This window comes from Schistocerca nitens, chromosome 4 (genome assembly GCF_023898315.1).
Source record: "Schistocerca nitens isolate TAMUIC-IGC-003100 chromosome 4, iqSchNite1.1, whole genome shotgun sequence".
NCBI classification, from domain to species: domain Eukaryota; kingdom Metazoa; phylum Arthropoda; class Insecta; order Orthoptera; family Acrididae; genus Schistocerca; species Schistocerca nitens.
In genome coordinates this window covers 376,864,596-376,891,514 of record NC_064617.1, presented here as the reverse complement: position 1 = coordinate 376,891,514, position 26,919 = coordinate 376,864,596, and the positions used below count along the sequence as shown (strand labels likewise).

Sequence of the window (26,919 nt, the reverse complement as noted above, 5' to 3'; positions counted from 1 at the left end):
TTTAACATCTCTCGTAGTTCGTTAACAGGGACAATAGATGCTGGATAGAAATTCGCGTCCGTTAAAAATGTTACATTATGTAATTTAACGCTGATATTTACTAACTGATACTGTCCAAAAATGAGGTCTATCACTCTCTTTATGCCTAGTCAGGAATGACTGTTAATTTCCGTCAGCCACGAAAGCTTAGGCTGCGTGATTGGTTCAAATGGCTCTGAGCACTATGGGACTCAACATCTAAGGTCATCAGTCCCCTAGAGCCTAGAACTACTTAAACCTAACTAACCTAAGGACATCACTCACATCCATGCCCGAGGCAGGATTCGAACCTGCGACCGTAGCAGTCACGCGGTTCCGGACTGAAGTGCCTAGAACCGCACGGCCACCGCGGCCTACCCTGTATGACCTGGGTTTGAATCCATATGCAGAACGAGGCGGTTCGTCGTGGCATTTGAAGTTCATACATAAACTAGCTGCTCGTGAATAACGTAAATTTTTAATGACATTTTGTGTTAAATAACAAGTATGGTATGTTACTTCGAAGAGGAAATCATGAATACGACGAACTTACTACGTGCATTACCTATCTGACGTAATAATGAGAGTGCTAACATTTCAGGTATGTCAGGCCGGCCGGTGTGGCCAAGCGGTTAAAGGCGCTACAGTCTGGAACCGCGTGACCGCTACGGTCGCAGGTTCGAATCCTGCCTCGGGCGTGGATGTGTGTGATGTCCTTAGGTTAGTTAGGTTTAAGTAGTTCTAAGTTCTAGGGGACTGATGACCACAGCAGTTAAGTCCCACAGTGCTCAGAGCCATTTGAACCATTTTGAACCAGGTATGTCAGTTATTGCAATAAATGCGAGCTTACAAGCCTTAAGGACAGTCTTACCCGTGATGAGGTGTTCCCTAACATTTTTAGTATCGTGGTATTACTTTACATCCTGAGTTATTGCGATACAGAGCAGTGTTTTCTAGTGGTGACTTGTTGGAACCATTTTCAATAGTCAAACGACTGTGGCAAGGAGCGATTAGAGGACCTGCTAGACAGCTGCGTTATGTAGGTCGCATGGTGAAATGCAATTCAGGTCGTTCGGATACTTTTGAGCACGACTGTACATAAAATCAGAAGTTAAATATCAAATGTTTTCACCAATAGCGAAATGCTGGAAATTTAATTGACGACAGAATTGTTTTTGCCTGACTGGGATTCGAGCCCAGCATCTAGCACCGTCGTTTTCTAGACAGTAACAGACGATAAATAGCTGTTGTTGGTTCACCAGTAGCGAGATGGGTGCATGTTTAGCTAGACATCAGGCGACGAAAAGTTCTGTGCTGAATGGAATTCAAACCCCGCACACGTGGTCATGAAGAAACGTTAACTATCAAATTCTTTTCCAATAATAGCTAGGAATGCCATGTTTGTACTGTAAATGATGTGATGGAAAATACTCTGCTGGCTAGAAGTTGAATCCACATGTCGTCGTTGGTGATCACAACGAACACAACGTCAAACCCAAATCCGTTTTCACCAGTAGGATGGAGAGGAATGTTTGAACTTGAAAAGATGTAAGGAAACGTTTGATCTTGTAATGTTGTGATAAAACGCTCATCATGTGGCTGTGAGTTGAAACGAACACGCTACAGCTGACAACGTACGAAGAGACGTTGAAAATGCAACTATTTTTCACCAGTAGTTCAGAGTGCACATGCGAGGGCTTGAAATGAAATAACGAATATTTTGTGCTGATCAGGATTCGAAACCAGATAGGTGCCTTTCGAGGACGCCTAGTAGAATTTGCAATCTTCGGGAACATAGTGAAATCGAATTCTAGTCCCAGTCCAGCACCACAATTTTCAACGTCTCAGTTTCAGATAAAGTAAGAGCCTTGTGAACTTACATGGCCATTGGTTCATTAAAATGGAATACGTTTTCTAGTTTACAACGGCTTGCTGGTGACAGAGTCTCTGCCTTACGGGGTTTCTCCATTTGTCACAGCTCAAACGAATGCCCAGTCGGCAGCGAAGGGATATTATCTTTACTGCGGATATTGAACTACGGAGCTTACAGGCGTTCTGCACTTGGCGTTACTAGGGGTGAAGGAGAGCTACTTGTGTGTGTTAAAAATTTACGCCCGACGTGAATCTACACGTTTTACACCTCAATACAAGATTAATCCACCAGACCACAGAACCCCCTGCCAAGCACATAATTATGAATTGCAGAGTATTCATTTAGATGTAGATGAGGATGTCAAGGGACGCGTAACAGGAAGGAGGGGGGGATCTGGGAATGGATTGAAGTGCAGAAGTGCAAAATAGACGCGAGAAATGCTTGCAAAGTATTGCTTATTTAGACGTATGCTACAGTTCGTTTTATCTTAGGACCGAGAGATAAGGAAGGACTGTTCTCAGAACGAAGAATGGGTTACAGGGAAGGGGAGATCAGCGAATACGTTTTCATAGGTGGTGAGAGGAATGATAGAGAGTAAAGACAGCAGCAATTAAAAGAGAAAATGTAGCGTCATTGGAAACCGCTAGATTTGTTTACAAAGTTTTGGGGGAGTGTAATAGAAGGGCACTTGTGGCGATAGTGACAGAGAGAGAGTGTGTGAGAGAGAATAGAAGAGATATTAACAACGAGTAAACATAAATGTTCATATGTGTGTGAAACCTTAAGGGACTTAACTGATAAGGCCATCAGTCCCTAATCTTACACACTACTTAACCTAAATTATCCTAAGGACAAACATACACACCCATGCCCGAGGGAGGTCTCGAACCTCCGCCGGGACCAGCCTCACAGTCCATGACTGCAGCGCCTAAGACCGCTCGGCTACTCCCGCGCGGCGAGTAAACATAATATGAAATCGTTGGCGTATTGTGTGGAGGACGGATGGTGTATTCATGGATGGAGGGGAAAAGAGAGACGTATTTGAAATAACAAAAACTACTGTGACAGAGTCCATCTACGCTGATTAGTTTGTAATGTAGACATGGTATAAATGAAATCAAAATAGAATACTTAACAAACTGTATATTCAAAAGAAACCCACTTGAATTAAAAAGGGCAACTCAAAGGAAAGCTAACCCATATTGTATCTTTTCTGTTGCCACGCGATCTTCCACTAGCTTCCAATGAGGAAAAATGGCCGGCCGAAGCGGCCGAGCGGTTCTAGGCGCTACAGTGTGGAACCGCGCGACAGCTACGGTCGCATGTTCGAATCCTGCCTCGGGCATGGATGTGTGTGATGTCCTTAGGATAGTTAGGTTTAAGTAGTTCTACGTTCTAGGGGACTGATGACCTCAGCAGTTAAGTCCCATAGTGCTCAGAGCCATTTGAATTTTGAGGAAAAATGACGAAAAAGAAGACATAACAAAACATTTCAAGAACTCTAATATTTTATCCAGAATCCTTCATTATTTTGTACTTCTATCACGCGTCTTGGAATAGAATGTATAAGCCGTCGGACGTAACAGCCTGAAGAAGCAACTTCCTCCCAGGCTTCCAGGACGCAGTCCCAAAGATCGTCCGCAGTAGTTGGTTGGTTTCGTGGCCAGTTCTCTGTTAATGTTCTGGCGACCTCAGCCCACATGTTTTCCATGGAGTTCATATCAGTCGCCCGTGGCGACCAGTACATGACGTTGACGCCAGTCGTGGATTTGAGAGAGAGTAAAGACAATACGTGCTGAACAAATGCAGACTTGTGAATGGGAGAATGGTCCTCTTCCAGTGTGACGTCCCCTTCTGCGTACAGCATTCGCACTGACGGAAGCATCACATTTTCCAGTATGTGGGCATACTGCGCGCTGTCCAGAGTTCCTTCTATCCTGTGAAGAATTCCTGCCCCTCTTAGAATTCCAACCCCAGCAGGTAACAGATAGCCGGCCACTTCTTCTCGTCGTGGTTACATATTCGCGTCGATGGCGAGTCCCTTGCGGCCTGTAAACGATTCGTGGACTGTCGTTATTGGTGGAAAACACCTTCTCGTCAGTGAAAATGCCGTTGTCCCACGACGTCCTCAGATGGAGCTCCGCAAATGCTAGCCGGTACAAAACGTTGCCTTCGCTGAGCTCTTGATTCACGGCGGATCGTCGTGCATGCAGTCCAGCGTCCCTCAGCCTTCGGCGAATCGTGTCACTGGAGCCGGGGAAGTTGATCTCCCGCCGCAACTGCTTCGCGTTCAGAAAGGGATTTTCTCTGCTCCTAGACACTAGGTCCTTGTCTTCCTGCTGTCAGATCACTCTCTTCCTGCCTGAGCCAGGAGCCCTGTTGGTGGTGCCTCTTTCAAGGCAGACATCCACCATCTCGTTGCAGTGGTATGTGGTACGCCATACTGCCTGCTAGCTTCTCTGATGGAACAACCTCCTTCCTCAATGAGAGCGACGACTCTACCTCGGCCGGCCGGAGTGGCCGAGCGGTTCTAAGCGCTTCAGTCTGGAACCGCGCGACCGCTACGGTCGCAGGTTCAAATCCTGCCTCAGGCATGGATGTGTGTGATGTCCTTAGGATAGTTAGGTTTAAGTAGTTCTACGTTCTAGGCGACTGATGACCTCAGCAGTTAAGTCCCATAGTGCTCAGAGCCATTTGAATTTTGAGGAAAAATGACGAAAAAGAAGACATAACAAAACATTTCAAGAACTCTAATATTTTATCCAGAATCCTTCATTATTTTGTACTTCTATCACGCGTCTTGGAATAGAATGTATAAGCCGTCGGACGTAACAGCCTGAAGAAGCAACTTCCTCCCAGGCTTCCAGGACGCAGTCCCAAAGATCGTCCGCAGTAGTTGGTTGGTTTCGTGGCCAGTTCTCTGTTAATGTTCTGGCGACCTCAGCCCACATGTTTTCCATGGAGTTCATATCAGTCGCCCGTGGCGACCAGTACATGACGTTGACGCCAGTCGTGGATTTGAGAGAGAGTAAAGACAATACGTGCTGAACAAATGCAGACTTGTGAATGGGAGAATGGTCCTCTTCCAGTGTGACGTCCCCTTCTGCGTACAGCATTCGCACTGACGGAAGCATCACATTTTCCAGTATGTGGGCATACTGCGCGCTGTCCAGAGTTCCTTCTATCCTGTGAAGAATTCCTGCCCCTCTTAGAATTCCAACCCCAGCAGGTAACAGATAGCCGGCCACTTCTTCTCGTCGTGGTTACATATTCGCGTCGATGGCGAGTCCCTTGCGGCCTGTAAACGATTCGTGGACTGTCGTTATTGGTGGAAAACACCTTCTCGTCAGTGAAAATGCCGTTGTCCCACGACGTCCTCAGATGGAGCTCCGCAAATGCTAGCCGGTACAAAACGTTGCCTTCGCTGAGCTCTTGATTCACGGCGGATCGTCGTGCATGCAGTCCAGCGTCCCTCAGCCTTCGGCGAATCGTGTCACTGGAGCCGGGGAAGTTGATCTCCCGCCGCAACTGCTTCGCGTTCAGAAAGGGATTTTCTCTGCTCCTAGACACTAGGTCCTTGTCTTCCTGCTGTCAGATCACTCTCTTCCTGCCTGAGCCAGGAGCCCTGTTGGTGGTGCCTCTTTCAAGGCAGACATCCACCATCTCGTTGCAGTGGTATGTGGTACGCCATACTGCCTGCTAGCTTCTCTGATGGAACAACCTCCTTCCTCAATGAGAGCGACGACTCTACCTCGGCCGGCCGGAGTGGCCGAGCGGTTCTAAGCGCTTCAGTCTGGAACCGCGCGACCGCTACGGTCGCAGGTTCAAATCCTGCCTCAGGCATGGATGTGTGTGATGTCCTTAGGATAGTTAGGTTTAAGTAGTTCTACGTTCTAGGCGACTGATGACCTCAGCAGTTAAGTCCCATAGTGCTCAGAGCCATTTGAATTTTGAGGAAAAATGACGAAAAAGAAGACATAACAAAACATTTCAAGAACTCTAATATTTTATCCAGAATCCTTCATTATTTTGTACTTCTATCACGCGTCTTGGAATAGAATGTATAAGCCGTCGGACGTAACAGCCTGAAGAAGCAACTTCCTCCCAGGCTTCCAGGACGCAGTCCCAAAGATCGTCCGCAGTAGTTGGTTGGTTTCGTGGCCAGTTCTCTGTTAATGTTCTGGCGACCTCAGCCCACATGTTTTCCATGGAGTTCATATCAGTCGCCCGTGGCGACCAGTACATGACGTTGACGCCAGTCGTGGATTTGAGAGAGAGTAAAGACAATACGTGCTGAACAAATGCAGACTTGTGAATGGGAGAATGGTCCTCTTCCAGTGTGACGTCCCCTTCTGCGTACAGCATTCGCACTGACGGAAGCATCACATTTTCCAGTATGTGGGCATACTGCGCGCTGTCCAGAGTTCCTTCTATCCTGTGAAGAATTCCTGCCCCTCTTAGAATTCCAACCCCAGCAGGTAACAGATAGCCGGCCACTTCTTCTCGTCGTGGTTACATATTCGCGTCGATGGCGAGTCCCTTGCGGCCTGTAAACGATTCGTGGACTGTCGTTATTGGTGGAAAACACCTTCTCGTCAGTGAAAATGCCGTTGTCCCACGACGTCCTCAGATGGAGCTCCGCAAATGCTAGCCGGTACAAAACGTTGCCTTCGCTGAGCTCTTGATTCACGGCGGATCGTCGTGCATGCAGTCCAGCGTCCCTCAGCCTTCGGCGAATCGTGTCACTGGAGCCGGGGAAGTTGATCTCCCGCCGCAACTGCTTCGCGTTCAGAAAGGGATTTTCTCTGCTCCTAGACACTAGGTCCTTGTCTTCCTGCTGTCAGATCACTCTCTTCCTGCCTGAGCCAGGAGCCCTGTTGGTGGTGCCTCTTTCAAGGCAGACATCCACCATCTCGTTGCAGTGGTATGTGGTACGCCATACTGCCTGCTAGCTTCTCTGATGGAACAACCTCCTTCCTCAATGAGAGCGACGACTCTACCTCGGCCGGCCGGAGTGGCCGAGCGGTTCTAAGCGCTTCAGTCTGGAACCGCGCGACCGCTACGGTCGCAGGTTCAAATCCTGCCTCAGGCATGGATGTGTGTGATGTCCTTAGGTTAGTTAGGTTTAAGTAGTTCTAAGTTCTAGGGGACTGATGACCTCAGATGATAAGTCCCATAGTGCTCAGAGCCATTTGAACCATTTTTTGACTCTACCTCTAATAGACCTCTCCCAGTGAGCCATTACGACAGACAGCCTGATGTGTATTTCTGCTTGCCGCTCTTATACTGATTCCAGGAGAGGCGGTAAACATATTTACGTCAAACGGAGCGGCAGAGGCAGAGGCAGAGGCATGCGGCGCAGCCGTGCTGGCTCGTCCCGGGCTGTTGGCCCACCAACGCCACCGCCAGATCGCTCACTTCCGTCTCGCTTCGGCCAGCCTGGCTGGCCCGTAGCTCGCGAGCCGCGGCTAGTACAGACCCGGGCCGCATGGCCACGATCATCCCTTGAAGGATCAAAAGTTACACCTAACCTACCCAAGTCTGTAGTACAAACTAACGCAGCTACAGCTATTATGCTGTAACATGTGCAGGCACACCTACAGTTGACGATTTATTCAAATATTTGACGAACAATACTTTCAAAAATACATTCATTTTAAACATAGCTACCACAAAATATTTCACCTAGCTAGCAATAGCATGACACAGGAAACTATACTTTCTTGTAAGCGCTTTGCATTAGATGTAGCCTTAAGAAAACCTGTATTCAACCACGACAACTGAGCGGAATGTAAAAGTAAACAGGTTTGGCGGCAGCTTCTCCAAATAATAGTATATACTTAGTATATAATACACGTTTTGTGCACTTATAACATGTTCTCAGTGTCTCTGAAACAATACGTGCTGCACGACGGAAATTACTTTCTGCTGAGGCACTTCATTTACATCTCAATGATACACGACTACTAGAGAACATTGCTCTTAACGGCAGTCAATCTACTTGTAAATTAACATCATGATATCGCACATATTAAGCAACACGTTACTAGGGATGAGTAAGGCCTTAAGGTTTGCAACTAAACATGCTACTCCTAGCTGCTACTGAATATGAAGTTGATTATTAACGTGTCTTCATAACCATGTGTGCGGCGTTCGACTCTCAGTCAGCATAGACCGTTTTCGTCACTTTATTTCTAGTTAAACGTGTGCACCAATGGTGAACCAACATTGGTCATTTATCGTCTGTTCCTGGTTAGACAACGACGGCGGTAGGCGCCGGGTTCGAATCCCGGTCAGGCAATACAACTTCAGTCGTCATTTAAGGTTCCAACCGCACTACTGGTGACAAACTGTGATATCTACATTCTGATTTTACGTGCTTATTCAACAATCCGATTAGGTGCTGGGTTAGCGTCCTTGTCCCCAGCATTATATGATGGCATTTCAATTTTAAACATGTGCATCCTTTATTCCTTGACAATGTAACACTATACAACGTCTTTCGAGGTTAATTATGAAGAAGGTAATTATCATGTTAGGGTTCCTGCTTTCGTACAAACATTATCGTCGTTTACGTTCAAGTTGAGAATTGCTAACTGATATTGGTGCAAACGTCAATATTTGACGTCTCTTTCTGCCTAGTGATCGAGTCTCGATAAGGCACAAAGCTTTGCTTGGTTAACAATGGCTTTACGTTCTCGGTTTACATCTGGATCCAGAACGAAGACGTTGGTCATGTCATTTAAAGTACAACTTCGTGTACAAGTAACTGTTGATGAGTGATGTGAACATTGATACTACTTGTGATTTGCTGTTAATGTTGGGATTTCCGTAGAGTGGTTGCCGCCGATAATCACGTTTTCTTTTAACTGCTTAGTTGGCTGGCTCTGAGCACTATGGGACTCAACTGCTGAGGTCATTAGTCCCCTAGAACTTAGAACTAGTTAAACCTAACTAACCTAAGGACATCACAAACATCCATGCCCGAGGCAGGATTCGAACCTGCGACCGTAGCGGTCTCGCGGTTCCAGACTGCAGCGCCTTTAACCGCACGGCCACTTCGGCCGGCTACTGCTTAGTAATACATAAAGTTGATGCGAAACAACTCCCCGATGAACGTTGAACGACGTTCAGCATGTTTTGGGTAAACCTTTTAGACAGCAAAGAACTTGTTTCCAATTGCCATACAACTTTATAAATCCATATAATGTCTCAAATATTTAATTGTGCCTAAGGATTACGGAACGATTTATGTGACAAAACTAGTTGTCCCATAACATTTGAAATGTCACTTATTGTAATTAAGTTTAGTTTACAAACGTTAAGGACTGTCTGATCTCTTCTGTACTATCGTGGTTTTACTTTACATCTGGATGGACTGTCATAAAGACTGGTGTTCTCTAGTAGTCTCTAGCGGTACCCATTGTGTATCTTACAACGACTGTACTGTGGAGGGTTGCGACTATGTGCAACACAGAAATGCTTTGTTGGTTTCATACATTCAGGTGCAGCCTACACATTGGAATTCAGGGGTGACCCACTTTTTTTGCTGTCGAGTGTACATCAACTAATGGCACAAATTGCACATCCATCTGTCTGCGCTCCTCCAAAAATTGTAACACAACACACACATACTGACAATGTGTATCTACCAGATGATGGAGGTTTAGACCTTTGAAACGCATTGTGGAAATAAATAAATAGTGCCTGGTAACAGAAAACTTGTTGCTTCGTTTGATATCAATAACAGTCACTGTGAGGCCTTACCTAAAATGTTCGCATTTAAAGAAGTTGGTGTTATGATTAAACATACATGACAAAGGAATGGAGTTAAAAAATTAGACCCTACCATTACACCACACATGCACACTATACAATGTAACTTCTTTAACGGTATTGAGTGCTACACAAAATTCTGAGTTTTGTCCATCTATTAATCTCAAACGAGGACCCACCAGGGTAAACGGCTACAGTGTATGATACCTGGGATCTTAGCCTACCTCACCGCACAGATAGTTTCAAAAAGTCGATTGCACCTCTGGGGACCTCTCCTTGTTAGTAAGCACAAATAAAGTAAAATGGCACACAAAAGAAATGAGAGTAAAATAATAAGCTACAATCAAGTTTCAAAAGAAAAGCACGGGGCGAAAAGTAATTATGGCACAGCTAGACTTAAAATATAGTGGCAATAGTTACGCAGAAATGAAGAGATATTCACAGAATAGACCAGAGAGACGAGCTGCTTCGAACCGCTCTTCGGAATTCAGACCAAAAAGCCAACAGCACTGATGCTACATGATTATTTCTGATACTTCTTTTGCAGTTTCATTCGTTTTGTTCATAAGTTCTTTCCGACACTTGGAATATCCGGTAAAAGTTCCTCATGTTATAGAGGATGACTGCTAAATATTACAACGCACGTACAGCGGATAGAAAGTACAAATATAAATGGAGAAGTATGTATTTAGATGAAGCTAATTACCTTCATTTACGACACATCGTTATAGTGCTGTTTCAATAAATATTGTGTTATTCACCATTACTGCATGTTCTCAAAAAGAAGCTACCTTTTGTTTAAACGTAGGTATGCAATCATTGTCTTTCAGAACGTTCTAACACTGTTTAATCAAGCTGTTAATTTCCGTACTTACGATCTGTTAATTTAAGCAGATACGTATATCGCACAACGTCTTCTGGATACTCACCCGCTTCCATAGCAGTAGTCGGGAACCCACGTCTGTGCGGTGGCGCTCGACTTGGAGGTAGTTTATTCGAACCCTAGTAGTGGAAGAAATGTTCTCTACCAGTGTTTGGTCACCAGTGGGAGGAGAGAAGGGGATCTAAAGTTCCTGGTCACTAGACCTTGTGCCAATGTTCGGGATTAAACTCCAAACATCGCCGGATTATCTCATGAAGTGAGGGCATATCATCCGACTCTTTTTTTTCTTTCTGAACATATTTTGCCAGGACAGAAACCTGTTAAATCTGTTCCTATTCATCCTGCATGGAAGATATTTTTTCAAATCTCAAACGACCTATTGAAACAATTTGTTAATATGTACAGGACATACTGTAAATGAATACGACAACATCTTTTGCTTTTGAAATGCATCCAAAGCAGCTTGATGATATGAGTCAAACAGAATGGCTGAAGAGCTCAGAGCAGAAAATCTGCTCGAACGTAACGAGCTCAGAGTAAATTATGTTCGAGTGAAATGTAAATGAAGTCTCCTTTACCGTTTTATCAGTATCTGTGAGTAGCCCTAACGAAGATGATCAAGTCTTACGAAGGCAATAGAGTAGTTAGAATATTTTCAAACCAGTTTCGACTTTGTATACGCTGAGGCAGAGATATACAATAAAGGATTTTCGCTACACGATGGTTCCTGTCTTTTCCTTAGACAGTACACTTAGTCTATGGGAACTCTATGAACTGTATTCTGTTGCCGACATTGCGTGTCTGACGTTATATGGAATGTGATAGAACATCACGTATGTATCCAGACAAACAACTGGAAAGCTGATGATGATTCGTAACAATCGAAACTTGCAGCGGTAATAAAGATTTTCATTGCAACTGAGGGTGGTAAATATTATTCCATTTGATATTTCTGTACGGTGTATTTATCGTTTAATGAAGACATTCTTTCTCGTCACCTAGACTACCTCTTTCGAAGAAATTTTCATTACATCCGTAAAGATACTGGCGTTTCTCCACTCATTGTGTATCTGTGTATCGTTTCAGATTATTCGTTTTCTTTGTCTGTGTAAAGAATGAAGATTTCAGTCAGAGACAGCTGCATTGTCGTCAGTGTTCGTGCGTAAAGAAGCAGTTAAATATTCGTAGTGAGGATCGTTTCCAATTTAGTTTCGTAACTGCTTTTGGCGACACCTTGATCGAATAAAGCTGAGGCATATTCACCACGTATAAAAAATATTAGTTATAGATAGTCAGGTAGTCAATAAATATACTCTTTAAAATGTAAATAAAGTTTTGGATTGCAGATGTCTTTATTGAAATAATGGACGATGCAAGTATAAAATAATGTAAACAGCTATTTCCTCATTAGTTGTGATGAGTGATGTAATGTTGAAAGACTGACGGCTTCATGGTCTGAGATGGCAGCAATGACATTTGGCACTGGTTGACATAAAAGCTGCTGCAACCTGTAATGGAAACAATACACTGTGATTACTGAACGTCTTGGCACAAGTAATAACAACTGTTACTTGACAAGTAGCTAAAGGAAACTTAAAATTTAAAGTGTGCCTCTATCATATTCCAGTGACGCGTTTGTTGATTCCTTAACTTGCGGATCTAAGTGTTGAATAACAGGAACATAGGAATTCAGGAAGTAAATCGATATAAACAGACAAAGGCATGAATTTTTATCACGTGGTCGTGTGTCATAGGTTCTAGACTCGACAAAACCTGGCATGGAAGTACCTATCATTTAAATTTTACAGACGCGCAGCTTGTATGGCATTCCATAGCAAAGCATAGGTTGGTTCAAATGGCTCTGAGCACTATGGGACTCAACATCTTAGGTCATAAGTCCCCTAGAACTTAGAACTACTTAAACCTAACTAACCTAAGGACATCACACACACCCATGCCCGAGGCAGGATTCGAACCTGCGACCGTAGCAGTCCCGCGGTTCCGGACTGCAGCGCCAGAACCGCTAGACCACCGCGGCCGGCCAAAGCATAGGTACCACGAACGTAATGCGCAACTCTTTAACACATTTTGCTTACTTATTTACAGATTTATTTCACCAGGCAAGGTTCGATGCTACAGACCCTCTTTTACATCTAACCAAATATACTTAGCAACTCGACATGGCGATGTGTGTAGTACATCTTAAGTACACTACTGGTCATTAAAATTGCTACACTACGAAGATGACGTGCTACAGACGCGAAATTTAACCGACAGGAAGAAGATGCTGTGATATGCAAATGATTAGCTTTTCAGAGCATTCACACAAGGTTGGCGCCGATGGCGACACCTACAACGTGCTGACATGAGGAAAGGTTCCAACCGATTATTCATACAAAAACAGCAGTTGACCGGCGTTGCCTGGTGAAACGCTGTTGTGATGCCTCGTGTAAGGAGGAGAAATGCTTACCGTCACGTTTCCGAATGTGATAAAGGTCGGATTGTAGCCTATCGCGTTTGCGGTTTTTTCGTATCGCGACATTGCTGCTCGCGTTGGTCGAGATCAAATGACTGTTAGCAGAATATAGAATCGGTGGGTTCAGGAGGGTAATAAGGAACGCCGTGCTGGATCCCAACGGCCTCGTATCACTAGCAGTCGAGATGACAGGCATCTTATCCGCATGGCTGTAACGGATCGTGCAACCACGTCTCGATCCCTGAGTCAACAGATGAGGACGTTTGCAAGACAAAAACCATCTGCTCGAACAGTTCGACGACGTTTGCAGCTGCATGGACTATCAGCTCGGAGACCATGGCCGCGGTTACCCTTGACGCTGCATCACAGACAGGAGCGCCTGCGATGGTGTACTCAACGGCGAACCTGGGTGCACGAATGGCAAAACGTCATTTTTTCGGATGAATCCAGGTTCTGTTTACAGCATCATGATAGTCGCATTCGTGTTTGGCGACATCGCGGTGAACGCACATTGGAAGCGTGTATTCGTCATCGGCATACTGACGTATCACCCGGCGTGATGGTATGGGGTGCCAATGGTTACAGGTCTCGGTCACCTCTTGTTCGCATTGACGGTACTTTGAACAGTGGACGTTACATTTCAGATGTGTTACGACCCTGTGGCTCTACCCTTCATTCTATCCCTGCGAAACCCTACATTTCAACAGGATAAGCGCCTTTCTGGATACAGAAAATGTTCGACTGCTGCCCTGGCCAGTACATTCTCCAGATTTCTCACCAACTGAAAACGTCTGGTCAATGGTGGCCGAGCCGGCCGCGGTGGTCTAGCGGTTCCAGGCGCTCAGTCCGGAACCGCGCGAGCGCTACGGTCGCAGGTTCGAATCCTGCCTCGGGCATGGATGTGTGTGATGTCCTTAGGTTAGTTAGGTTTAAGTAGTTCTAAGTTCTAGGGGACTAATGACCACAGATGTTAAGTCCCATAGTGCTCAGAGCCAATGGTGGCCGAGCAACTGGCTCGTCACAATACGCCAGTCACTATTATTGATGAACTGTGGTATCGTGTTGAAGCTGCATGGGCAGCTGTACCTGTACACGCCATCCAAGCTCTGTTTGACTCAATGCCCAGGCGTATCCAGGCCGTTATTACGGCCAGAGGGGGTTGCTCTGTGTACTGATTTCTGAGGATATGCACCCAAATTGCGTGAAAATGTAATAACATGTCAGTTCTAGTATAATATATTTGTCCAATGAATACCCGTTTATCATCTGCATTTCTTCTTGGTGTAGCAATTTTAATCGCCAGTAGTGTATAAAGGTTCAAGAGTTTAAAAAAAATCCTTGGCATTACTTTTCAGAACGCGCTCATATTAAGCAATTGCCGATTGTGAGTAATTACATATAACGGAATAATGTGACAGCTGTAATGAAGGCATTAAATGTACGTAAAAAGAAGACTGGTCAGAGGAAGACCGAGAAACAGTAGTGTAACGTCAGCAGATGACATGGAAGGAGGAAAGCTTCCCCGATGGGTAGCGTACTGTGGATGGAAATCTGAAGTTCCCAGCTGCATTGCAACGTTGTAAAAGTCCTACACGTTTTGATGAGAGTCGTACCTAAGTTCTTTCGGCAAAATGATAGGTATTACGGTCTTCGAAACGTTGCGGAATTTTAATACAGTCGAACGGTTGGGAACCTGAGAGCTCTTAAGCAACGTAACTTGGGTAAATTTGTCGTCTCTCACGTGTGCGCTCTAAAATCTGCTCAAGCAAGCTGAAGAATTAAAAATAATCGAAAGGTTCATCTGAAAGAAGGTGCGAAGGAAGACTAGAACTTGCACTTACCGTAGACATGAAGATGATTAAGGCGGATCATTAAGCAGGACACAAACTACAGTGGAAACTGGTCACGATCTTTCAAAAGTTTTTTTTCAACATTTTGTTGACAAAGGACTAAAATCATTTTTAACGTTTCATGAAGCGTTTATTTACAGGTCTACTACAGCTGCAGTACGTATGTTTGGCGACTGTTTTCGGACCAGTTGGTTCACTGTGAAGCCTGGCCTACTGAGGAAACACTGAAAGTGCCTGATCTTAATAACAAACATCAGAATGGCAATACATGCTTTATAAAATTTTCGCAGATGCCTGTCACAGTCAACATGTGCCTACTTAGCAAATTAGAATCAAACGTTCCAAATGTAATTATCGCCTGTAATTGTTTAAACAATTCTTGAAATACTTCATCCAGTGTGACCAGAATCAAACTCCAGTCCAATATCTTAGTCTCAGTGCTACCTCGTTGGTGTGTTGATCACAAGTTCCTAATTCAGTTAAACATAAATAACCAACGAACACCTAAGGTTGGAAAACTGCGAGAAGAAAGCTATCCTGTTGAAAATTCCTGGCAGACTAAACCTGTATGCCGGAACAGCACTCGTGACCTTATCGGTTGGACCCTATATTCACAGAAGCTTGTTCAATGGATTATAAATGCATTCCCCGACCGTAATGTCGAACGAGTTAGTTGAAACTCATTATGCCTGTTGACATCGAAAAATATGATAACGTACTGATCATTTTACGGACAGTCTTTTGCGTTAGTCTTTGCTACCAGTAATTCTTTTTCACGCATTGTGATTTACACTGAACTGCAGTCAAACACACCCTACAAACGCGCATTATACACATTTAAAAAATTGTATGGAGCAGTTGTCGAGCAGATATAATGATTTCGATTTGAGCTTGAAGTTTATTTTGTTATGTATTACATTTTTACAAATAATGTAGTCCAAATCGCAATAAATGGCAATTATTGCAACTATTTTCGATGATCTTGTCGTTAGATAATCGTCGTTTCGAGAAAAATTGTACTTTACGTCTTCACAAAGCTGTATCAGTTGTTCTCGCCTTCCGACGTCACACAGACAACTGCTGAAGTGCAGTGGACACAACCTCAAGATGTGAAGTAAGATTTCTCTCATGTAGACGAATGATCGAAATCGGTTTAAACTGTATTATTTCCTCATAGATTTGAAAGTGTAATAGGAAGTACTGAAGGCAAACGGACCTGATTGTTGTCCACAGCAACACAGTTCGGCACCACGGACTTCCGTTTGCCCGCTCTCAGCCGCCACGCATGCGTAATCCTCATCCCCTCCATGATTCACTATTTCTATACTAAGATGGTATCTGTTCTTTCGGACATATCCGAAAGAACAGATACCATCGGTGACCATGCAGTTCGCTAGAATGAAATTACAATGAAATGAACACCTTTAGCTGTTTACAGGCGTTGACACACGTCAACGGGGACAGATGAAAATGTGTGCCCCGACCGGGACTCGAACCCGGGATCTCCTGCTTACGTGGCAAACGCTCTATCCATCTGAGCCACCGAGGACCCAGAAGATAACGCGACTGCAGGGATTTATCTCTGGCTCGCCTCCCGCGAAACCCACATTCTCAATGTATTGTCCCGCACTACATTCGTAGTGCCCCCGCCCATTATACTCATTACTCGCGGCGCGTTGCCCATTCCCGTAAGAGTTCGGGCACTATTTGTGCATTCGCACAGAAGAAGAAGATGGTCAAGTGGCCGGAGAGCCTTAACTATATATATATTAAGATGGTATCTGTTCTTTCGGACATGTCCGAAAGAACAGATACCATCGGTGACCATGCAGCTCGTTAGAATGAAATTACAATGAAATGAACACCCTTAGCTGCTTACGTTGAGAATGTGGGTTCCGCGGGAGGCGTGCCAGAGATAAATCCCTGCAGTTGCGCTATCCTCTGTGTCCTCGGTGGCTCAGATGGATAGAGCGTCTGTCATGTAAGCAGGAGATCCCAGGTTCGAGTCCCGGTCGGGGCACACATTTTCATCTGTCCCCGTTGACGTGTGTCAACGCCTGTAAGCAGCTAAGGGTGTTAATTTCATTCACTATTTCTCCGCGTCTATGCACGAAAGCGCCGTCCTACGTGAAGCGGCTGTAGAAGATTGGAAAACCGTGGCCTGGTCAGTTGAGTCTTGATTTCAGTTGGTAAGAGCTGATGGTGTGGGTTGTGTTTACATTGAATGGACTGTGTCCTATGGTCCAACCGAACCGATCATTGACTGGAAATGGTTATGTTCTGCTACATTTGCAATCATTAATGTATTTAATGTTACCAAAAAATGAGGGAATTTTTATGGATGACAATGCGCCATGTTACTGGGCCATAATTTCTCGCGATTGGCCGGAAGAACAGTTTGAGCAAATGGTTTGGCCACACTTTCGTAATTATGGACGGCTATAGAGGCAGAGAATGGCTGCACTAATCCTGGCGAAAGGAGGTCCGACACGCTGTTAAGAGGTATCCCATGAATTTTTTTTTCTCGGTGAAATATGGTAAGGGCGACAGTTGATGCGCTCTGCCTACACAGGAATGTGTACAGAATTTGCACTCACCTTAATCGTCTGACGAGTTTGAACTATCGTCGCTGCTGTCGTCGCTGGAGGCGACCGCGCCGCCTACCAGTAGCAGGAAGGCGAGGAACAGCAGGCCGAGGTAGTGAGCGCTGAAGTACTTCATGGTGCTGTGGTATGCCGGCCGCTGTCATGTGTCGTCTTATATACTGTAGGCCCCGGTAACACGGCGTAGTCTCGTGATAACGGTAGCGCCAGCAAGGCGTCCTCAGGTCAAGGGGGAGGCGATAACGCATTTAGCGGCCAAGTGGTTTTATTCTTACGTCGCTAACTTGCTGACCTGGAGTTCGTCTGTTTACTGCTGTTGTAGTCTTCAGTCCGAAGACTATATCCTCTCTACTTCGACCGTCATCAGTTATTTTGCTACCTAAATAACAAAACTCATCTACTACTTCAAATGTCTCGTTTCCTAATCTAATTTTCCCGGAATCTCCTGATTTAATTCTACTACATTACATTACTCTTGTCTCGCTTTTGTTGATGTTCATCTTATATCCTCCTTTCAAGACACGTCCAGTCCGCTCTACTGCTCTTCTAATTCCTTTGCTCTCTCTGACGGAATTACAACGTCATCGGCAAACCCCAAAGTTTTTTTTCTTCTTCTTGGACTTTAATTGGCCGGCCGGTGTGGCCGAGCGGTTCTGGGCGCTACAGTCTGGAGCCGCGTGACCGCTACGGTCGCAGGTTCGAATCCTGCCTCGGGCATGGATATGTGTGATGTCCTTAGGTTAGTTACGTTTAAGTAGTTCTAAGTTCTAGGGGATGATGACCTCAGAAGTTAAGTCCCATAGTGCTCAGAACCATTTGAATCATTTGAACCATTTTTGGACTTTAATTCCTACTCCAAATTTTTCTTTGGTTTCTTTAATTGCTTGTTCAACGCACAGATTGAATAATATCAGGGATAGGCTACAGCCCTGTCTCACTCCCTTCCCAACCCTGCTTCCTTTTCATGCCCCTCGACTCTTGTAACTGCCGTCTGATTTCTGTGCAAATTGTAAATAGCCTTTCGCTCACCGTACTTTACCTCTGCTATCTTCTGAATTTCGAAGAGAGTATTCCAGTCAACTCTGTCAAAAACTTTCTCCAGTTCTAAAAAATGTTATAAACGTAGGTTTGCCTTTCCTTAACCTATTTTTTAAGCCAAGTCGTAGGATCAGTATTGCCTCGCGTAATCCTACATTTGTCCAGTATCCAAACTAATCGTGCTCGAGATCAGCTTCTGTCAGTTTTTCTACTCTTCCGTAAAGAATACGCGTCAGTATTTTGTAACCATGACATATTAAATTTATAGTTCGGTAATTTTCACACCTGTCAGCAATTGGTTTGTTTGTAATTGTAATTATTACATTTGTAAGTAGGCTATTTAGGTTTTTATGTTTGTGACGCGAATAAATGTGTGCATTTATCAGTATTGGCCACTTCCCAAAACAATTTGTAAAATTTTTTAGAGGGAGCAAGTATGTTGTTTATGTTTTTATATTGGTGACGCCACGTAGCACTCTGTATTAAAATCGCTGACTGCGCTGTGTGCAGTCTGTGGCTGCTTGGACTCATTGTTGGAATATTCGCTTGTGTAGTGTTGGGCAGTTGGATGTGAACAGCCCGCAGCGATGGGCAGTTGGAGGTGAGCCGTCAGCAGTGATGGATGTGGGGAGAGAGATGCCAGAGTTCTGAGATGTTAATATGAGCGGACGATCTGGACGTGTGTCCGTCAGAAAAAGGAAATTTGTCAAAATCGATTTCAAGAATTTATATATATGACTTTTGAACACTATTAAGGTAAATACATTGTTTGTTCTCTATCAAAATCTTTCATTTGCTAAGTATATGCCTATCAGTGTCCGCAGCTCGTGGTCTCGCGGTAGCGTTCTCGCTTCCCGAGCACGTGGTCCCGGGTTCGATTCCCGGCGGGTTCAGGGATTTTTCATGCCTCGAGATGATTGGGTGTCATTGTGTCGTCTTCATCATCATCATCATCATTCATCCCCATTACGGTCGGAGGAAGGCAATGGCAAATCACCTCCAATAGGACTTTGCCCAGTAAGGCGGCGCGGGTCTCCCGCGTCGCTCCCCTACAGTCTGTAAAGAAGTATGGGGCTCCTCATCATCATCATGCCTATCAGTAGTTAGTGCCTTTAGTAGTTTGAATCTTTTATTTAGCTGGCAGTATTGGCGCCCGCTGTATTGAAGTAGTTCAAGTAACGAAGATTTTGGTGAGGTAAGTGATTCATGAAGGATAGGTTATTGTTAGTCAGGGCTATTCTTTTGTAGGGATTATTGAAAGTCAGATTGCATTGCGTTGAAGTATTGTGTGCCAGTTCAGAAATGAGCAGAATAAGTAAAGAGAAAACTGTCTGAGTACGTTCAGTTACTCAGCTGTTTCAGTATCAAATAACGTAGAAGTTTACCAGCACAGTCATTCTTTACATTCAAATGGGAAGTTTCACATTCTCATTGAAGTCTGAGGGTATTTCTTCCCTCTCATACATCTTGCACACCAGATGGAAGAAATGAAATGATCGTATGGCACTGTTGGCCGGGAGGCCCCATGCGGGGAAGTTCGGCCGCCGTATTCCAAGATCTTTTTGTCGACGCCATTGCGGCGACTTGCGTGCGTCAATGATGATGATGAACACACAACACCCAGTCATCATGAGGCAGAGAAAATCCCTGACCCCGCCGGGAATCGAACCCGGGTTATGTCATGACTGGCTCTCCCAAGGCTGTCAGTAGCTCTGACGGAATATCGTTTATTCTTAGGACCGAGTTTCGACTTATATCTTTCAGAGCTCTGCCACATTCTCCCCACAGTATCATATCTTCCATTTCATCTTCATCTACGTCCACTTCCCATTCTATAATATTGCCTTCAAGTTCATCTCCCTTGTATACACCCTCTATATACTCCTTTCACCTTTCAGCTATCCCTTCTTTGCTTAGGATTGGTTTTTCATCTAAGACCTTGATAGTCATACAGTTGTTTCTCTTTTCTCCAAAGGTTTCTTTAATTTTCCTGTAGGCTGTATCTGCCTTTCCTCTAGCGACAAATGCTTCTAAATACTTAAATTTGTCCTTTAGCCATTTCAGCTTAGCTCTTTATACCCTTTCTGTCAATCTGATTTTCTAAACGTTTGTTTTCCCTTTCGCCTGCTTCATTATGCCTTTAAAATTATTACAAAACATTCTGTAAACAAGCGCTTCAATTTCCCGGTGTTATTTACATTCAAGACGGAGAGCAACGGTATTACTACAAAAATGGTTCAAATGGCTCTGAGCACTATGTGACTTAACTTCTGAGGTCATCAGTCGTCTAGAACTCAGAACTAATTAAACCTAACTAACCTAAGGACATCACACTCATCCATGCCCGAGGCAGGATTCGAACCTGCGACAGTAGCGTTCGCTCGGTTCCAGACTGCAGCGCCTAGAACCGCACGGCCACTCCGGCAGGCGTATTACCACATATTCATTACAGTATCACCTCGTAAAAATCTTATAGCCCTATTAAAGATACTCAAAATTCACCCTTTGAACAACGAAAAATTTGTTTTTCTGTCATCAAAATCATTATTGATTTAAAGTGTCGTGGCTCGTAGCATCTTTATCTGACGTCCGCTTACATCTGGAAGTTTTGTCTGCTTGCACGAATTCAAATTATTCCAGCATTTGGCAAGGACGTTTTTGACCTAATTAACAAAATATAGCGTCACTAGCGTCTGTTTACGTTCTCTTGGCTAAAAGTGTATCTGAAAAGCGTGCAAGCAAATAATACTTTCAGATGTAAGCAGAAATCGAACAAAAATGCCGCCACTGACGATGTTTCAAATTAATAAAATGTAATGTTAAAGGAGATATAAATTCTCATGTTTTCCCAAGAGTGTAACAGCCAACAAGTGCGAGAATTATCGCACAATCAGCTCAACAGCCCTTACATCCTAAAAAAATTTGCATCACTTCGGTTCCGAGAGTTCCGGAATCTGTGTAAGAGGTCCGAGCAGATGTAATTTCGATGTATTGGTCATGCGCTGCCTGCAATAGGCAAGGTACAAGAGAATCTCTGACCAGAGAGCGGTGTTGACTGCAGTAGGAACTGTGTAGCTGTAGCAGTAAGTTGTTGCTAGTCTGGAGTCTGCTCTGGTCTGGTCTGGTGTATCGTGTTGGGTGGCCCGGTCGCGGTGCAGCGATGCCGGAGCCTGAGCTTTATTGTATAAGGTAAAAAGCAGCCTCGCGCATATGTAGTAATGTTATTTCAACTCCCATGTAAATGTTTTAAAAACGTAATAATAATAATCTTTCTCATATAAAGTAATTTTAACAACCATTCATTTCAATTTAAAGAATTTACTAATTTCTCCAATCCATGAGCATCCTGATTATTGCAAAAGAAAAATCAGTTGTTTCCCTTTCATAAATGACAAATCTATCGGCCAGCATTGCAAATTTATTGTAAGAGCAGATATATATGCGTTATCCGGCGACTTCATTGAGGTAAGAATTTTTCTCTTTTTTATTCAGAATGATCTTTCAGGGCCATGACGCAGCACTGCTGACGTCCAAAATTTACCAGGTTAAATTCAAAGTCAATTATTGAAAAATTATAAGTGAACGACAATTTAATTGAGAGGTTAGTTACATTGTATTATTACCAGGTTACTGACTTTATTTTTTGTTGGAAGGTGACACTGAATGTGAACGACATAATTATAATTTTTACTGTTGAGAGGTTTAGGAATTTTTCTGTTTTGAGGTTACACTAAACGTAAATATTATTAATGTTAATATGTTTCTGTTTTGAGCTTTCTCTTAAATGACAAAGAATTTTGTGGGTAGATTAAATGTGAATGAATTTTGTGGCGAGGTTAAACGTTAAAATATTTTGTGGGGAGGTTACACTTGGCGACAACCGGCCAGGATCGTATTTGCTTTGTGATTTTATGAGAAGTAGTCATATATCTGCTCTTATTTACACAAATGTAGTTTGCATCTGGCGCAACGCATTTACTAATTTGTCACTCTTTCTTTCACAGATCATCGGCAATTTATTGCTCTTTGTTGTAATTGTGTTTGTTCCATTTTTGCTTTGTCTTTGTTTCATTTTGTGCTTAATTTTGAATTGTGAAAAATGCCGCGAAAAACTGTTAACAGTACATCGCGATGTGCAATGAGTGAAATAGCCGACTGGAATAATTTGACCGATAATACTTGCGACACTCAGCCTAATAATGATAATCCCCTAATTACAGATAATCAGTGTGTGGCGATCACTAGTAATGTTTTTGATCCTAATGATGAACAAACAAATTCAATTATGTCCACAGTAAATGTAACAATTGATGACGCGGCACGTTCCGTTACAAAGAACGCTGTCCAGTTTGACACACCTGACTTGCGAAATTTACGCAGTGAACAGATAAATGTTTCTAACGGAGATGAACAATGTAGCCAGAATACGTCAGATTTATTTGATTCCGATTTAGTGACCAATAGTGCACATCCGATTAGCAAACCTTTTCAAGAATCAGAAAATGACCAAATGGTTACACAAAACGTGACAAATATAGATATACCAACACACGGCATAGAAAATAGAGTCGCTAATTTTGGCTGGGATCAAGTTATGGCATTATTACTTCAACTGAATGAAAAACAAGACAACAACTTCAAACAACTTAATGAAAATCTCAAACAACAAATTAATGAAAGTTTCAAACAGGGGAATGAAATACTAGATAACCATTTCAAACAACTTAATGAAAAATACGACAACCATTTCAAACAACTTACTGAATGTTTCAAACAGTCGAATGAAAAACACGACAACCTTAGCGAACAGAACAAACAACTTAGTGAACAGATTACAGCCGTTACCGTGCAACGTCATGATACTAAAGAACAATTACGTGAGGAAATTAAGGCTTGTGCTAGGAACAGTAGTGAAGAAATTAGATCTGTTGCACAAGAATTAACCAATACACATGTAGCCACAACGAAATTACTTACAGATGAAAGTAGTGCAGTCGCTAAACAATGTTCTGAAAAAGCAACACAGTTAAGCGACGAGTTTAAATTAATTTCAGCAGAACTTTCACACACGCTGGATGCGGAAGTCGATAAGAAATTTGAACAACAGAACAGCCAAATTGACGAACGTTTTAAAGTGAGAGAAATGAAAAATGTTTCAGTCACTAACACGTCACAGCATACGCCACATTCCGAACATTTGTCACACTCACACAGCCAGTGTAACTTACGTAATTTAGCGAGCGTACGTGTCTCAGATTCAGAACAGTCACAGACAAACAGATTGTTACACAAACCTGAATCTGCTCAGTCATGTAGAGACGATAATTTTGATAATAAGCTCTTACTATCCGTGAGAAAATGAAAGGTATTTAATAATGAGAGAACACAGATTCACGCTTTGGACTGGATACAACAATTTTCTTTCGCATTTCCACCAGCTTGGCCTGTAATGCAGAAACTAGCTTTGGACACAAGCAATACTTTTGACACACAGAATCTTGTTCACGAAAATGTTATTACTTTTGACGACATCCGAGACACTCTTCTGCAGGAAAAACCAGTTATTCAAAAAACCATTTCACACCCTGTCATTGAAGTGAAGATTGGATCATCCAAATTTTCGGCAGTAATCGTTTCTGGATCCCCTATGTCAGTTATAAAAGGAGAAGTATCTGGTAAAGGAGTAGATGTAAAGTTACAGACACACTTATCATTTTGTATTGCAGGTCATACGTTTCACTCAAATTTTTGGATTGTTCCCTAATTGACAACAGACGTTATTTTAGGTACGAATTTTCTGGTACAACATGACACAATTATTGACTTTCAAAATTCGTATTTAATGTTAAAGGATGAAAATGTACAACTGGCATTAGAATTTCAGCACTCTTTATCTGCAGAAGAACAAACAATTAATCGGACAGAGGTCATTTCTGCATCACGTAACATAGACTGTCATTCCACATTGCTCACAGATACGTACGTACACAACTATAATACACCAGACGAAGCCGACTATGACGTTATGCAAATGATTTCTGATAAATTAAAACAAAGCAGTGCAAATACAGATGACGAACGTACTCAACTACGCAATATTCTTTTACAGCAAGCTCCAGTTTTTGACAACGTCCCTGGTACTATGTCCGGTTTTATGTATGAGTTTCGAGTTAAACAGCACGACACGTTTAAAGCCAAACATTATCCCATTCCGTATATTCACAGAGAATAAGTTAAGAAAGAATTGCAAGCTATGCTTGACCAAGGAATTATTGAACCGGCATTTAGTCCGTACATAAACCCGCTCCATATTGTTAAGAAAAAGGATGGTTCACTTCGCCTCGTACTTGATTCGCGTCACATCAATGACATTATTATTAATGAAACAGATCGCCCTCAAACACTAGAAGAACTTTTACAGAAATTTCATGGTACTGCTATTTATTCCACTTTAGATTTGAAATCGGGATTTTGGCAAATTCAGCTCCATCCGAACTGCAGAAAGTACACAGCTTTTCTCTGTTTTGGTGACTGTTACCAGTTTTGTAAATTACCGTTCGGTTTAACTATTTCTTCAGCAGCATTTATTCGCGGTTTGAATACTACCGACAGAACTAAAAGACAGAATCACAACGTATGCAGACGACATTCTTATTGCAGAAGCTAACTGGTCTGAACACAATTTGATTCTTGAACAACTGTTACAAACTTTTAGTGCACAAGGACTCACAGTTAATCTTAGCAAATCACACTTTGGCAAAACTTCCATAAAATTTCTTGGACATGTAATTTCAGCAGAAGGCATTGCGCCTGACCCGGAAAAACTTCAAGCTTTACGTGACATTACTGTGCCTACGACGAAGAAACAACTATGCAGCCTTTTGGGTTTCATTAACTTTTTTCGTAAATTTATTCATTACTCTGCTTTAGACACCCCTAGATTATGTCAATTGACGGTTAAAAACACTATTTGGTCCTGGGATAGCCAAGCGTAGTCTGAATTTGTCAATCTGAAACAAGCATTGTTGAATGCACCACTTTTATCACAGCCAGATCTTACTAGAAATTTTTCCATAGCCACCGACAGTTCTAACACCGCTTTAGGCGTACACATTTTTCAGGAAATTGAAGAAGATGGTTCTACAGTAATTAAAAACATCGCCTTTGCGAGTCGCATTCTGTCATCTGCTGAACGCAATTATTCTGTTACAGAACTTGAAACATTATGTGTTGTATGGGCATTTACGAGATTTAGGCATTTTCTTTATGGAAGACACACTACCGTTTACACAAATCATAGAGCTATCCAGTTTTTACTTTCAGCAAAATTTACACATGACAGGTTAAGCAGATGGAAACTTTATTTACAGGTATTTAATTTTACAATTGTTCACATTCCAGGTACACAAAATGTTGTAGCAGACGCACTATCCCGTTCTCTCAGCAACAATCAGCAAGACATTGCAACCAACTTCTGCCAAGCAAATTTTAGCGTCATGTATATTCAACAAGTTGCATTTGAAAATTTCATTTCGGCGTCATTACGAGATATAGCACAAGAGCAGAGTAAAGACAACGTATGGAAAGAAATTAAACACCTTTGGCAAGATAGGAATAATGTTACCATCAGAAACCATTACACTGTACGCAATAATATTCTGTTTCGCCGCTCTGACCCTGACAGCAACAATTGGTTACTACGCATTCCTGACGAGCTTGTTAACAAATTAATTTGGTATACTCATTTAAGTTACGCACATTATGGAGCCAGAAAATGTTTTCTTATACTGAGACAGAACTGTTATTTTGCCAACATGGAGAAACGTATTCGACGAATTTTAGCGTCATGTAAAATCTGCCAGAAAGCTAAGTCAGACACGACTTCACATATTCCTCTGTTACATCCCATTGTACCTGTTAAATTGAGACACATGGCCGCTGTAGACATTTTTGGTCCGATTCCCAGAACTAATAGAGGTTTTTGTTACATCTTTGTCGCTGTTGAACTCACTTCGAAATTTGTCACCTTCACACCGTTACGCAAAGCTACTGCTAAAACTATTTCGAATGCATTTGTAAAACATTTTCTATTTCATGTAGGGCATGTATTGAAAGTAATTTCCGACAATGGACCACAGTTTCGATTTGCGTTATGGACACGTATGTTACGAGCAAGAAACATTTCTCCGATCTATATATCCAGGTATCACGCTTCTTCGAACCCTTGTGAACGACTAATGAAAGAAATTGGTGAACTATGTAGAATATACTGCCATAAAAAACATATTGATTGGGATACACACATACTGTCATTCCAGGATGTAATTAACTCAATACCAAATGAATCTACTATGCTATCTCCGACTGTTATATTGAAAAATGTTGAACCACCTAACAAAATT

At 42.9% G+C, this 26,919-nt stretch overlaps 1 long non-coding RNA gene and 1 other non-coding gene across 2 annotated transcripts; both read right to left on the bottom strand.

Moving 5' to 3' along the window:
- Positions 1 to 11,878: 11,878 nt before the first annotated feature.
- Positions 11,879 to 17,735, bottom strand: LOC126253023 (uncharacterized). The gene is made up of 2 exons (XR_007545884.1): positions 17,474 to 17,735; positions 11,879 to 12,058 (listed from the first exon to the last, which is right to left on the bottom strand). It is a non-coding gene; the product is annotated as an uncharacterized LOC126253023 (long non-coding RNA).
- On the bottom strand, positions 16,352 to 16,425 carry Trnat-cgu (transfer RNA threonine (anticodon CGU)). The gene has a single exon. It is a non-coding gene; the product is annotated as a tRNA-Thr (tRNA).
- Positions 17,736 to 26,919: the final 9,184 nt, after the last annotated feature.